Below are 15,025 nucleotides of genomic sequence, written 5' to 3' on the forward strand. Positions count from 1 at the left end.
AGTGTTTTGAATGTAGTCTGCCTGTCAGGGGTCGTCTGTGGCAGACGTAAAACAAAGCATGCGCCTTTGAGTTCTGTATGATGTCTGTAAATCAAGACAAATGCAGGGATGGACCTGATGAAAGTATGTGGCCGGTTTTCTGCCCTATCGTTCTCCAGACGGAGCTCATAATCCGTCTTCGATGACCTTGTCATATCCGGCAGCAGCCCCTAATTTTCCTCTCTTCCACAGCCAGAGATCCACTGAATTAAGGCCACGGCATCGGTGTGGTCATCCTACAAGACTTTCTCGATCAGTAATATTTTCGTTTAGATGTCCAATATGAACTGGAGAAAACGGTTTGGTGTCCCATCAAGCATTAATCACATCCTTTGTCTCATTGCAAGGGTAAAATTCTCCATTTTTTCAGGTAATACATGTAGGAATTCCTTGCAAATAGAACTCGACATTTCATTTCAGGAGTACCTGAGGAAGGATGGTAGGACTGTTACTGTTTACAATTTAATACAAATGATCCAGAGTACCTTTGGATCGCACGTAATACCTCTATACGTATAAGAAAATGTTCTGATGACTTGCTGATTGACTGAGTGTCTCATCATTACGGAGCCCAAAGCACTGAGAATAGAAACTTGGAGAGATGTTGACCTTATACTGCACGCGTCGTCTAAGAAAGGATTTTTCGAAATTAAAACCCTAATGTGATGAAACAGGGGATGAAGTATTTGTTTCTAAAGAATATCGCTAATAAGACAATTTTGAAGCTAGAACTACGAAAATTGGTATTTGATTTCTCTGTCAGAAATAAAGAAATATATGTTTCAGAATTTTTGGAAATTTAGACATATGGGGGTGAAATAGTAGGCGACAGCTTTTTTTTAATATATATCATTATTGAAAAATTACTAGAGAATTTTTAAAGCTGCATATATCAGCAGTAATATTTGACTCTGGATTACAAATAAAAAAATACATTTTCAGTTTTTCTGGGAACTGAGCACATAAGGGGGTTAAATAGGGGATGTGACTTCCTACGAAACTGTTTTATTTTGAAACGCTCTTTAAAGCCAAATCTATGGAAATATAAACTTTGCTTCTCAGTTATAAATAAAAAGAACACATATTTCACTGTTTCTGGAAATTCAAACCTATGTGGGCACAACGGGCAATGAAAGTTTTAATGGAAATATTTCATTTTGCAAGTATTTTTGACGCGAAGTCTGTGAAAATTTGTATTTGTATTCTGTTAGAAATAAAACAGATGCCTGTCATTGTTTTTGGGAATTCAACCCCAAGGGGGTGGAATAGGCTGTGAAAAGTTTTATAAAAATATTTCACTCTGAAAGGATTTTTTAAACTAAATCTTTTAAAACTGGTGTTTGGTTTCTCGGTTAGAGATAAAGAAGTATGAGTTTCACTGTTTGTGTAAATTAACCCCCGAAGTGGTGAAACAGGGTCACGGTGATTTACTAACTCAACATCACCCAGCCCAAACCGTTAAAGATATATACTTGAAGTAGAGAAGCTGTGGATATTATACTATAGGCATTGTTTAAGAAGGGATTGTCCGAAATTACACTCCTAAAGGGCTGAAAGGCTTTTTGAGGGCTAGGTCGCAGGAATTTTGAAGCTAGAACTACAGAAACTGGTATACGGTTCTTAGTCAGAAAAACAAAAAAACGTGGTTCAGAATTTTTGGAAAATAAGCCACTAAGGAGGCAAAACAGTGGATGAAAACTATTTGAAAATAAATAATTACAAAAGAACTATTAAATCATTTTTAAGGCTAGATCTGTAACAACTGGTGCTTGAGTTCTCGATTGTAAGTAAAACAGAGACGTTTTTGTGTTTCTGGAAATTCAACCTGTAAGAGAACGCAATAGGGGATGACATTTTTTTTAAAAAAAAATCGTTAAATTAAACAAAATTTTGGACCTAAATGTAAGTCACTTGGTATTTCACTTCTCGGTTAGATATGAAGAAATATTTGTTAGGGGACTGAAGTTGCTACAGAAATATTTCCACAAGAACGCAAGAGGCACGATTAGCAAAAACAGTTGGACTCTACCAGAATCGCTTTTTGGTCAGAAATACATACGGAAAAGACCATGCTTAAATGACCTTAATCAGAGTGAGAAGCTTAGAAAGTGAGCAATTTGTGAAAAACATAAAAATTCGATTAAATAAAAACAAAAAAATCTCTGCAGGCCACACAGTCCGTGACGAAAATGGGTGTCGGTCGGAGGTATACAGTACACACGTTTAAAGAATTTAGAATTTATTAATTTATGACCCCTTCTTCTGAAAAAAAGCAAGAAGGAATTAATTAGACATTTTTGACATGAGACTTCATTAATAATTTTATATGTAGTTAGTAAAAAATCATAAGATTAATGTGACATTCCACTCTGATCCTGGTAAACTAATGTGTCAGCATAACCTTCGATCCAGGTGGTTGCAATTCTCTGGGTGTTCTCAAGGTGTACACCTGTGATCTTGGTTCCATTTTTACTCTTTGTGTTCTTTACTCTTAAAAATAAACTATTAAAAAACATACGTGTTTCTAAAAAAATATGGCATGTATAATAGATAACTGTGCAGCAAGGGATGTCTGTCTCTGAACGGTTATGATTTTCCCAGCGAAAATTCATGATTTTCCATTTAGTTGAATGGCAGACTGCATCTCTATGCATTCGATCTGAAAATCTGTTGGCTACCTATCTGTACTGTTTGTAAAAGGTGTCGCTTAAACACAAAAGTTTGATTATTCGTTCAGAAATCCTAAAATCGATTTTCGCATTCTTGTGTCAAATCGAAAATATCGCTGCGTAGTTCATTCTGTTTTTAGTATTATGTTTCAATTTATTGAAAGTTTATAAAAAATTATTTTATGGATTTTTCTGCCACCTGTCTTGTGATAGGCGCTACCGAGTTAGGGCGCATTGATACTTACTTTTGGGCCAAACGGTCACATGGGTGTAAGGTGTCAAACAAATACCACACCTTACATTGAATTCCTGAAACAGTTCGGGTTAAATCAATATGTCACACGACATAGTTACGTGAAAAGGTATTAAATGTATTAAAATGCAGATCGAATAAACAAGCCAGCATTTCGTGAATATAAACCACCCACACTTGTAATTGCATGCAAGTGATTTCTCCGAACAGAGCTACGACACGCAGTTCGGAGGGAACGGAGAATTTTACAACGGGACCCTTGCAGTTGTCGTATGGCGGCGAAACTGTGAAGATATTCTAAAGCGTTAATAGGTGAATGACTTTCGCTGAAAAAAAAAATAGTTCCGATTTTAGTAAGCAGGTGCGAATCTGGCGCTGTGAATGCAAGAAAGACGTATAGAAATGTTCGGAACGGAACGTGGGCAGGAAAGGCCAAAAAAGAACGGAACGCATAATTTTGACTTTATTATTAACCGTCGCTTACACAGTTCGTTCAATATGAGCACTGGAGACATCGACGAAATGCTTTATCCGTAAAACGAGGTGATCAACAGGTGCTCGCAGCACTACCAGTGGAATCTGAACAATGTGTTCCACTGTTCTGGGCTTCCGGTCAGGTAGGGACAGGACGAGTCACTGGAAAACGCATTTTTTCAAATAGCCCCAGGGCCGGAAGTCACATGAACTCAGATCAGATGATCTTTCAGGCCATGGTCCTGAAAAACCTCTTGAGGTAGGACGTTCGTGGAGGTCTGTAATGATGGGATGTTTTTGGGTGAGCGATATGAGATGTTGCCCCATCTTGCACGAAAACAGTGGTTTCCACACAGTTGCACTGTTCCATAGCAGGAATCAAACGCTGTTCAAGGAGGTCTCGATAAATTGCAGACGTCACAGTACACCCAACAGGCGGTTCGGGTGGATTCTCTTTAAAGAAAAACGGACCCAGAACAGAGGTCCTCTTGAATCGACATTGCACAGCCACACAAACCGAGTGTAACTGCTCTTCGATCACAACACGTGGTTTAACAGAACCCCGAATTCGGCAGCTCTGTCTATTCACTGTACCCTGTAGTGTACACCGTGACTCGTCACACAATATAATACGAGGGTCACTCCAAAAGAAATGCATGCTATTTTTGTAAAAATACAGTTTTCATTCTGCATGTGCGAAAGTTTTACAGTGTGTAGATACATCCTTCAGCGCTTGTTTTCAAGTTTAGTTCAACCTGTTCCTGTGAGTGGCGCCATCACAGCATGTCTTCAAGATGGCTGCTACACTTGACGTTCGTCAGAAGCAACGTGCTGTAATAGAATTCCTGTGCTGTGAAAACTAGACAGTGGGAAAGATCCCTAAGAGGTTGAAAAAGGTGTATGAAGATGTTGCTGTCGATCGCAGTACAGTTAGTCGGTGGGCAAGCAGGTTAGGTGATGAAAGCGGGCACGGCAATATTAAGGATTGTCCTCGCAGCGGCAGGCCTCGCACTGCACACACTCCAGACAATGTGCAGAGAGTTAACGAATTGGTGACTGCTGACAGACGCATCACAGCGAACGAATTGTCACGCTACGTTGGGATAGGGGAAGGAACTGTTTACAGAATACTGAAAGTGTTGGCGTTAAAAAAGGTTTGTGCCAGGTGGGTTCCCAGGACGTTAGCAGTGGCTCACAAATAAACAAGAAAAACGGTATGCAGGACTTTTTGGAACAGTACGAGAATGGTGCAGATGAATTTCTTGGAAGAATTGTGACAGGTGATGAAACATGGCGCCATCATTTTTCACCATAGATGAAGAGGCAATCAATGGAGTGGCATCATGCAAATTCAGCCAAGAAAAGAAAATCAAAACTGCACCTTCTGGTGGAAAAGTTATGGCTACGATGTTTTTCGATACCGCAGGACTCTTGCTTGTGGGCATCATGCCAAGTGAAACAACCATAAATCCTGATGCATGTGTGACGACACTGAAGAAACCTCAAGGTCGACCACATCGGCAAAAGCAGGATGTTTTGCTGTTCACGGCAATGCACGTCCACATGTCAGTCAAAAAACTATGGAAGCGAACTCTGATGGACAACACTGAAACACCCGCTTTACAGTCCTGACCTGGCTCCATGTGACTATCATCTCTTTGGGAAACTGAAAGACTCTCTTCATGGAACAAGGTTTGAAGATGATGACTCCCTTGTGCACACTGCCAAACAGTGGCTCCAACAGGTTGGTCCAGAATTTTACCTTGTGGGTATACAGGCGCTGGTTCCAAGATAGCATAAGGCAGTTGAGAGGTATGGAAATTATGTGGAGAAATGAAAATTTTGTTCCTAAAGGATGTTTCTACACAATGTAAAACTTTCAAACATATAGAATAAAAGATGGTTTAAAAAAGAAAATACTGTGCATTTCTTTTCGAGGACCCTTGTATTATCCAGACACATATCATCAATTTCGGGCCATACCAGAAGCCGAAGAGCAAACCCTAACTTTCCTGCGGATCTTGTGGTTTCAGTTGCTGCACCGTCTGGATCTTTTGCAGGTACCCATGTAAATTAGGTAGGGGAAACTTTTCGTGCTGTTGACCACGGGATGGACGAATCTCTTGACGCTGCAAGAGCGCTAGCACCACTGGGACATCTGCCGCATAGTCGGTTGCAGGAACAACAAACTCGTCAATAACTTCCACCGGGATAGGAAGCCGTCCTCTTCCAGAGCCCACACGAACCTCACCCTTCTTTTAGAATTTCATTGTCATCTTCTTTATACCATTTAATGACATCGGGCATCTCCTAAGACCTTCCAGTCGGCGATACTCTCTCAATGCAACACTATAATTGCTGCCGTTCACACAAGACAATTTCATTAACAGTGCACGGTCAGTATTCTCGAAGGCCACACTGCTCTCCTCACATTATGACTCGTCAAATGACAGCGTGGATGTCATACCGTTGTACAGTCAGTGTACACAGCCAGATTTGTAGCTGGTGGCCAAAAGTGGAACCAATTTTTTTCCAGTGTAAATCGGTTCCGCATTTACGCATTTGCGTATGTAACAAGTTCCGCCTTACGATAATTGCAGCCTACAGCGGAACGCCGTGAGTAGCTGCACACTAGTTATAGCCGCCAGGTATTAACACAAGAAGTATTCAAGCTCCAACGAAGAGTGGCGCGTTTCGTCACGGGATCGTTTAGTTGGCACGGCAACATTACGAAGATGCTCAGCAAGCGCCAGCAGCAAACTCTACAAGAGGTCCTGAGAGAGTACAACCCGTTAAGGGTTGGGCAGTTTATTACTTCCTCCGACATACGTCTCGTGAAATGACCACGACGAGGAAAATCAGAGAAATTGTGGATAACGCAGAGGTCTTCCGGAACTAATTTTTACCACGGGCCGTTCGCTAGCGGATCGGGTAAACGGGATCAGATAGCCCTACTGGACGTAAGGTGGTTTACGGAGTGTATACGTAGACGGAGATGTAGAATTAGATATGTAGATGTAGTAGCGAATAGATGGATCAGCAACTTCCGCCATTGCTCTTTGAATTCTTGATCGTGAAATTTCTACTCAATTCCCATATCGTATAATTGCAAAAAAAAGAAAGACAACTAAATTATCGGAATTCGTCCCTACGAAGATAGGTTCTTTCTTTGACGCTAGATGTTCAACGAAAGCACAAACATGAACTTCAGGTTGTTTCGCCATTGAACAGTGGCGACTGTATTCGTGTTGAAATCGACCTCCTGTAACATAATAACTTCCAGTTTCGAATAGTTGACTATATTTAAAAATGTGTATTTCAAATACGTATACTAAATAAAACACCTCTACACAATTGAAAATCTCTTAGGGTTTTCTGCCGGATCCTAAAATCAACTTGACTCGATATTTCGGCCACCAAACTGGTTGCCATCTTCACGAGAATGCTGCTTCTGCTGATGAGTCCCGCTGAGCAGCAATCTCCTGAAGATGGCTACCAGCTGGATCGCCGAAATATCGACTCAAGTTGATTTTACTATCCGGCAGAAACCCCGAAGAGACTTTCAAGACTTATTACGCCGGGAAAGCTAACGTAGTCACACCTCTACACAATTACTTAAATAATTATTCAAAAAAATATTTCTACTTGAAAGGCACTTGCAATATAGAAACAGCCAACACAGAGAATCAGGTCAAACCAATCTTGCCGTGACAGAAGTAGTACAAGTATTTTTTTTAAAGATAAAATATAAAGGCGTGCAAGCAGCATATTAACTGTGGTAAATAATCTCTTAATTATGAAATCTCTACATATTTTTCAGTGAATCTTTAATTAAAGAAAAAAGTGTTGTTGTACTACGAAACCATATCCTTTCAATGCTGTGGGACAAGGACAGTTTACCAAAAGAGGTTCTTTTTTTTGAATGCTTAGTCATAGCTGAATATCAAATAATGACACCTCCGCTAAACAGCCTGTAGCCGTTTGTAAAAATTGTGTGCCATGTAAGTTGACGCCACTGTCATGTTGAAACGTTAGCGTAATCGATATCGGCGTGAATGTGAAAGCAAAAGTGACAGAGTTGGGTCTAGTTGCTACCAAATTTCTTTCACCTTATGTTTTCTGAAAGACACTGGGGTCCCTCATTTATTCGATATACAGGACATAAAATCCCGTCTGAGGCCTGCGATCATTTTTATGTTAATAATTGGCAACCAATGTTGTACAATCGCAATAAAGTCATGAGACGTTCAATTGACTCTTTTATTAGCACCTGTTACGCGTTTCGGGATTACACCCATCTTCAGACATCTGTTACGAAAAAGTACAAAACATAAGTGAACAGCACACTCGACACGTCTCAACGTTACAGAAAATGAGATCTGGTCATATGAGTTACGTACCACAAGCTTCAACTGCTTCCTAACCAACCCAAAGAAAGTGTCGAATGACAAGATGACTATGTAACTTCCTGGCAGATTAAAACTGTGTGCCGAACCGAGACTCGAACTCGGAACCTTTGCCAGTCAAAGGTCCAGAGTTCGCGTCCCGGTTCGGCAAACAGTTTTAATCTGCCAGGAAGTTTCATATCAGCGCACACTCCGCTGCGGAGTGGAAATCTCATTCTAGAAACGGATGCCTATAACTGCAACACGTGCTGCCTTGAAGCAGAACGTATACAGACGCTAAACAAGTCAACTTAACAGCGAAGCGCCCTCGAAAGGGGGCGCTGCATGGTCATGTACTTCATGCGCTCGCATGTAATTTAATAATAGTAATATACTCAGCACATAACATATAACAGGGTGTAATTACGTCTAGCAACCGGAGAAGTACTTCCGTACAAGATAACACTAAGGGAATTTTTTTTAAAACTTAAAAATCTCCAAAATATTTTACATGGCCGTACTGTGTATTTAGTGGCACTAAATACAACTCAAACCATATGTCAATATGAAACAAATAATTGGGAGTGGGGCGGGAGTTCCTTCTTCAACAAACCTTTCAACTTCTCAAATTTCTAAAACTCCTCCTTGAATAAACTTTCCTTCTTGAATAAACCTTTCAACCTCTCAAATCTCTAAAAGGAACTCCTCCCCCCCCCCCTATAATTTATTTTATATTGATATATGGTTTGAGTTGTGCTTAGTGCTACTACAGGCTATAGGTCTATAGGTATAGTATGGCGATGTAAAACATTTAGGAGTTTTAAAAAAATTAAAAAATCCCTTAGTGTTAACGTGTACGTAAGTACCATTCCGGTTGCTAGTCGTAATTACACCGTGTTAGATGTTACATGCTGAGTATATTATTATTGAGTTACATGTGAACGCAGGAGCACATGACCATGCCGCGCCCCCTACCGAGGCGCTTCGCTGCTCGTTGACTTATTTAGCGTCAGTATACTTTCTGCTTCAAGAGTGCTGTGTCGCAGTCATCTGTTATTCGACACTTCTTTTTAGCTGTCAAAGTTGTACACCTGGTTGGTTAGGAAGCAGTTGAAATTTGTGCTATGTAACTCATATGACCAGATCTCATTTTCTGTGTCGTTGAGACGTGTTGAGTGTGCTGTTCACTTATGTTTTGTACTTTTTCGTAACAGATGTCTGAAGATGGGTGTAATGCCGAAACGCGTAACATGTTCAATTAAAAGAGTCAATTGAACATCTCGTGGCTATTGCGACTGTTCGGCATTGGTTACCAATTATTCTCATTTATTTAATAGATTTATAATCTGCAATACTCTGTTACCTATTATAAATAATGCATTTTTTTGAAACTATTGTCAATGACTGGAATGCTTCTACAAAATCTTAATGTCACTGTCAGTTTATGGAACAGAGCACACGCTAGTCGCACACTGAAACTTTCTGCTATTATGAAACTTAGTACAAAAGATATATGGGGTGTTCAAAAATTCAGTGCCTAAGTTAACAGGGACAATGACGGAATCAAAACAAAAAACAAAAAAAAAACATATTTCGTAAAGCAACCACATGTTGGAGTACTGAGTGTACAGGAGGATATTGTGTGTGATTGAGAATACAACTTTGTTCAATGTTTACGTTGCTTTATTGTTCTGATCACTATTACATCACAACAAACGTTCAAAATGAGTACCATTAACTTCAGCGCAGATCCGGTATCTACACAGCGGGGAGTCTCTTGTGGACGGGAAAATGCGTGGCGTGTTCTGTAGCTGTGTGGCTGCTGCACGAATTCTTGTGATCAATTCCGCCTCCAAGTCAACAGGGGTACAGTACACCTCGAATTTCGTGCAGCCCCAGAGAAGGAAATCTAATGTGGTGAGGTCCGGAGGACGCGCTAGCCAAAGTACAGGTCCTCTCCTGCCGATCGCGCACTGCAGCTGTCACGCAGGCGCTAGTGCTACACGCTGTTTACTGACGCAGTATCAAAGAGCATGATATCATAATATACTACATACTAACATTTGATGTTACAATGTTAGAAACAATGACTTTTATCTGTACCACTCGTGCATTACCTTATGCAAGCTCAGTGATCACGCACACAAGGTTGCTTTACGAAATATATTTGTTTTCGTCTACTGTGTCACCCTCTTAGTTTGTGCACTGAAGTTTTGTACAATCTTCATACCCATCTCTTAGTTTTATGGACTGCCTCATGTTTGTTTCTTAGCAGTATCTTTTTCAGTGATGATGATTAGCTTCTAGAAAATGAGGCGGTGATCCAACTGAGTTAGCGAATAAACTTAACGCAACTACTTAACGGGCGTCCGTTTTCGTAAGAAAACTGCCGCTGGAGAGCGCTGGGATCGCAAATCATGATGCGCGGTATAGGGTTGTCGTGCAGCAACCACGATGGACTCCGGGTCTGGCGTGCTTCGCAGCAAGGAGCAGGTCCCGTGTAAAGTCCTTTTTATACGATCGACTTTCTTGTCTCAGTTAGCTACCCGAGACCAGTGTATCTACTGCAGCGCCTCTACCGTTTTATTCCCTTACTGAATCTCGTCTGTTTTCTGTGGTCACTTTCGTTTACGCGTCAGCGCCAAAATTGCGTGTGTTGTGAGAACTGTCTGCTGTGCAGTTTGGCAGCGCCCCCCGGCGGCACTTGGCTGCATCTTGCACACCAAACGCACAGTTTTTTTACGGAAGCGGACGCGCGTTAGGCATTTGCGCTAACTTTATTTGGGTCCTTTTCACAGAAAAATCGAATTGTGGTAAAAAACGTAGGAATAAATAATGACAATGGATTCTGTTAATGAAAAATGGAAATGAGCGTTTGGCGTCATTGGCCGGGACGCCCTTTGCGGCTCAGGTCCGGCCGCCTTGGAGCACGTCTTACTACATTCGACGCCACATTGGGCGACCTGCACGTCGGATGGGGATGAAATGATGATGAAGACAACACAACACCCAGAAAATCCCCGACCCAGCCGGGAACCGAACACGGGCTCATAGAACGGCAATCAGTCACTCTGACCAATGAGCTATCGGGCAGACAGTCTATTACTGACCAAAACAGAATTCATATTGGAAGTTCTTGGCGAAGGTCGTGACGTAAGATTGGAAATTTGTGCTAAGTTTCTGCGGGACCAAACTGCTGAGGTCATCGGTCCCTATGCTTACACACTACTTAATCTCACTTAAGCTAACTTACCCTGAGGACAACATACCTGGCCATGCCTGAGCGAGGACTCGAACCTCCGACGGGGGAAGCAGCGCGGACCGTGGCAAGGCGCTTTACACCGCGCGGGGTCATCACTTAAATTCTCTGCATTGTTGGCAACTGAAAGAACGGGAAAACTACCATCCAAACATTTCAGAACATGTTCATTCATTCTCTCGACAAAACATGTACTTGCAAACACATCAGACCATACGTAGAGTGCAATAAATAGCGCCTTTTCGCTTTATCCTTGGTATCTTGTTTTCTTGCTAAGTGTCAAATAAGAACGAATATTATTTTTATAGCCCAATAATGTAGTCTAGGGGTAGCGTCTTAGATTCATAATCAAAACGTCTTCGGTCCCGGGTTAGATCCTTGCCACTGCCTAAATTTTGATAAATAATCAGCATTGGCGGCCGAAGACTTCCGGCATAAGAAGTCAGCCTCATTCTGCCAACGGCCTTGTCAAAAAGGGCGGAGGAGCGGATAGAGGTACAGGGCACTCTCTTGTCCTAGGGGTGGGAAATTGCCCCTAAAGGCGGAAGAATCAGCAATGATCAACGACATCAGGATGCAGAAGGCAATGGAAACCACTGCATTAAAGACACGTAACGTGTATCCACCGGACATGTGCCCTGTAATTGAAGAAGTGTGATGATGATCTCTCCATTGGCAAAAGATTCCGGAATAGTCCCCCATTCGGATCTCCGGGAGGGGACTGCCAAGGGAGAGGTTGCCATGAGAAAAAGATTGAATAATCAACTAAAGGATAATGTTCTACATGTCGGGGCGTGGAATGTCAGACGCTTGAACGGGTAGGGAAACTAGAAAATCTGAAAAGGGAAATGCAAAGGCTCAATCTAGATACAGAAGGGGTCAGTGAAGTGAAGTGGAAGGAAGACAAGGATTTCTGGTCAGATGAGTATCGGGTAATATCAACAGCAGCAGAAAATGGTATAACAGGTGTAGGATTCGTTATGAATAGGAAGGTAGGGCAGAGGGTGTGTTACTGTGAACAGTTCAGTGACCGAGTTGTTCTAATCAGAATCGACAGCAGACCAACACCGACAACGATAGTTCAGGTATACATGCCGACGTCGCAAGCTGAAGATGAACAGATAGAGAAAGTGTATGAGGATATTGAAAGGGTAATGCAGTATGTAAAGGGGGACGAAAATCTAATAGTCATGGGCGAGTGGAATGCAGTTGTAGGGGAAGGAGTAGAAGAAAAGGTTACAGGAGAATATGGACTTGGGACAATGCATGAAAGAGGAGAAAGACTAATTGAGTTCTGTAACAAGTTTCAGCTAATAATAGCGAATACCCTGTTCAAGAATCACAAGAGGAGAAGGTATGCTTGGAAAAGGTCGGGAGATACGGGAAGATTTCGATTAGATTACATCATGGTCAGACAGAGATTCCGAAATCAGATACTGGATTGTAAGGCGTACCCACGAGCAGATATAGACTCAGATCACAATATACTAGTGATGAAGAGTAGGCTGAAGTTCAAGACATTAGTCAGGAAGAATCAATACGCAAAGAAGTGGGATACGGAAGTTCTAAGGAATGACGAGATACGTTTGAAGTTCTCTAACGCTATAGATACAGCAATAAGGAATAGCGCAGAAGGCAACACAGTTGAAGAGGAATGGACGTCTCTAAAAAGGGCCATCACAGTAGTTGGGAAGGAAAACATAGGTACAAAGAAGGTAGCTGCGAAGAAACCATGGGTAACAGAGGAAATACTTCAGTTGATTGATGAAAGGAGGAAGTACAAACATGTTTCGGGAAAATCAGGAATACAGAAATACAAATCGCTGAGGAATGAAATAAATTGGATGTGCAGGGAAGCTAAGACGAAATGGCTGCAGGTAAAATGTGAAGACATCGAAAAAGATATGATTGTCGGAAGGACAGACTCAGCATACAGGAAAGTCAAAACAACCTTTGGTAACATTAAAAGCAACGGTGGTAAGATTAAGAGTGCAACGGGAATTCCACTGTTAAATGCGGAGGAGAGAGCAGATAGGTGGAAAGAATACATTGAAAGCCTCTATGAGGGTGAAGATTTGTCTGATGTGATAAAAGAAGAAGAGATTCAGTATTAGAATAGGAATTTAAAAGAGCTCTGGAAGACTTACGGTCAAATAAGGCAGAAGGGATAGATAACATTCCATCAGAATTTCTAAAATCATTAGGGGAAGTGGCAACAAAACGGCTATTCACGTTGGTGTGTAGAATATATGAGTCTGACGACGTACCATCTGACTTTCGGAAAAGCATCATCCAGACAATTCCGAAGACAGCAAGAGCTGACAAGTGCGAGAATTATCGCACAATCAGCTTAACAGCTCATGCATCGAAGCTGCTTACAAGAATAATATACACAAGAATGGAAAAGAAAATTGAGAATGCGCTAGGTGACGATCATTTTTGCTTTAGGAAAAGTAAAGGCACGAGAGAGGCAATTCTGATGTTACGGCTAATAATGGAAGCAAGGCTAAAGAAAAATCAAGACACGTTCATAGCACTTGTCGACCTGGAAAAAGCGTTCGACAATATAAAATGGTGCAAGCTGTTCAAGATTCTGAAAAAAGTAGGGGTAAGCTATAGGAAGAGACGGATCATATACAATATGTACAACAACCAAGAGGGAATTATAAGAGTGGACAATCAAGAACGAAGTGCTCGTATTAAGAAGGGAGTAAGACAAGGCTGTAGCCTTTCGCCCCTACTCTTCAATCTGTACATCGAGGAAGCAATGACGGAAATAAAAGAAAGGTTCAGGAGTGGAATTAAAATACAAGGTGAAAGGATATCAATGATACGATTCGTTGATGACATTGCTATCCTGAGTGAAAGTGAAGAAGAATTAAATGATCTTCTGAACGGAATGAACAGTCTAATGAGTACACAGTATGGTTTGAGAGTAAGTCGGAGAAAGACGAAGGTAATGAGAAGTAGAAAAAATGAGAACAGCCAGAAACGTAACATCAGGATTGATGGTCACAAAGTCAATGAAGTTAAGGAATTCTGCTACCTAGGCAGTAAAATAATCAATGACGGACGGAGCAAGGTGGACATCAAAAGCAGACTCGCTATGGCAAAAAAAGGCATTTCTGGCCAAGAGAAGTCTACCAATATCAAATACCGGCCTTAATTTGAGGAAGAAATTTCTGAGGCTGTACGTCTGGAGTACAGAATTGTATGGTAGTGAAACATGGACTGTGGGAAAACCGGAACAGAAGAGAATGGAAGCATTTGAGATGTGGTGCTATAGACGAATGTTGAAAATTAGGTGGACTGATAAGGTAAGGAATGAGGAGGTTCTACGCAGAATCGGAGAGGAAAGGAATATATGGAAAACACTGATAAGGAGAAGGGACAGGATGATAGGACATCTGCTAAGACATGAGGGAATGACTCCATGGTATTAGAGGGAGCTGTAGTGGGCAAAAACTGTAGAGGAAGACAGAGATTGGAATACGTCAAGCAAATAATTGAGGACGTAGGTTGCAAGTGCTACTCTGAGATGAAGAGGTTAGCACAGACTAATGACCAAAAAAAAAAAACGCCTGACTTTTCACTCTTCAGTTAATTTTCATTAAATAAGTTCTTCTATTTGTATTTTTATTTATGCTTAGTGTAGGTTTTCTTCCTGTGTAAAACGTAAATGCTTTTTGCTTTAAGGTATTTGACCTGTCTTGATTTAGAATACTAGTACGTAGGAAAAAATGGGATGACCTTGTGTAACCTTTGAATGTGCCACGAAAACAAAGCAAACAACACAACAAAAGAAGACGCGACAGCACAAATCTGCCTCTGTAATAGGAGTGAGTTCCGCCAGAATAGTTAGCAGACGCCGCCATAGTCCCTCCTCTCTGCGCGTGCGCAGTGTGCAGCATTCAGGGAAATCTGGAACTCAGCACTCGGCACAATT

Source organism: Schistocerca gregaria, chromosome 6, assembly GCF_023897955.1.
Source record: "Schistocerca gregaria isolate iqSchGreg1 chromosome 6, iqSchGreg1.2, whole genome shotgun sequence".
NCBI lineage: Eukaryota > Metazoa > Arthropoda > Insecta > Orthoptera > Acrididae > Schistocerca > Schistocerca gregaria.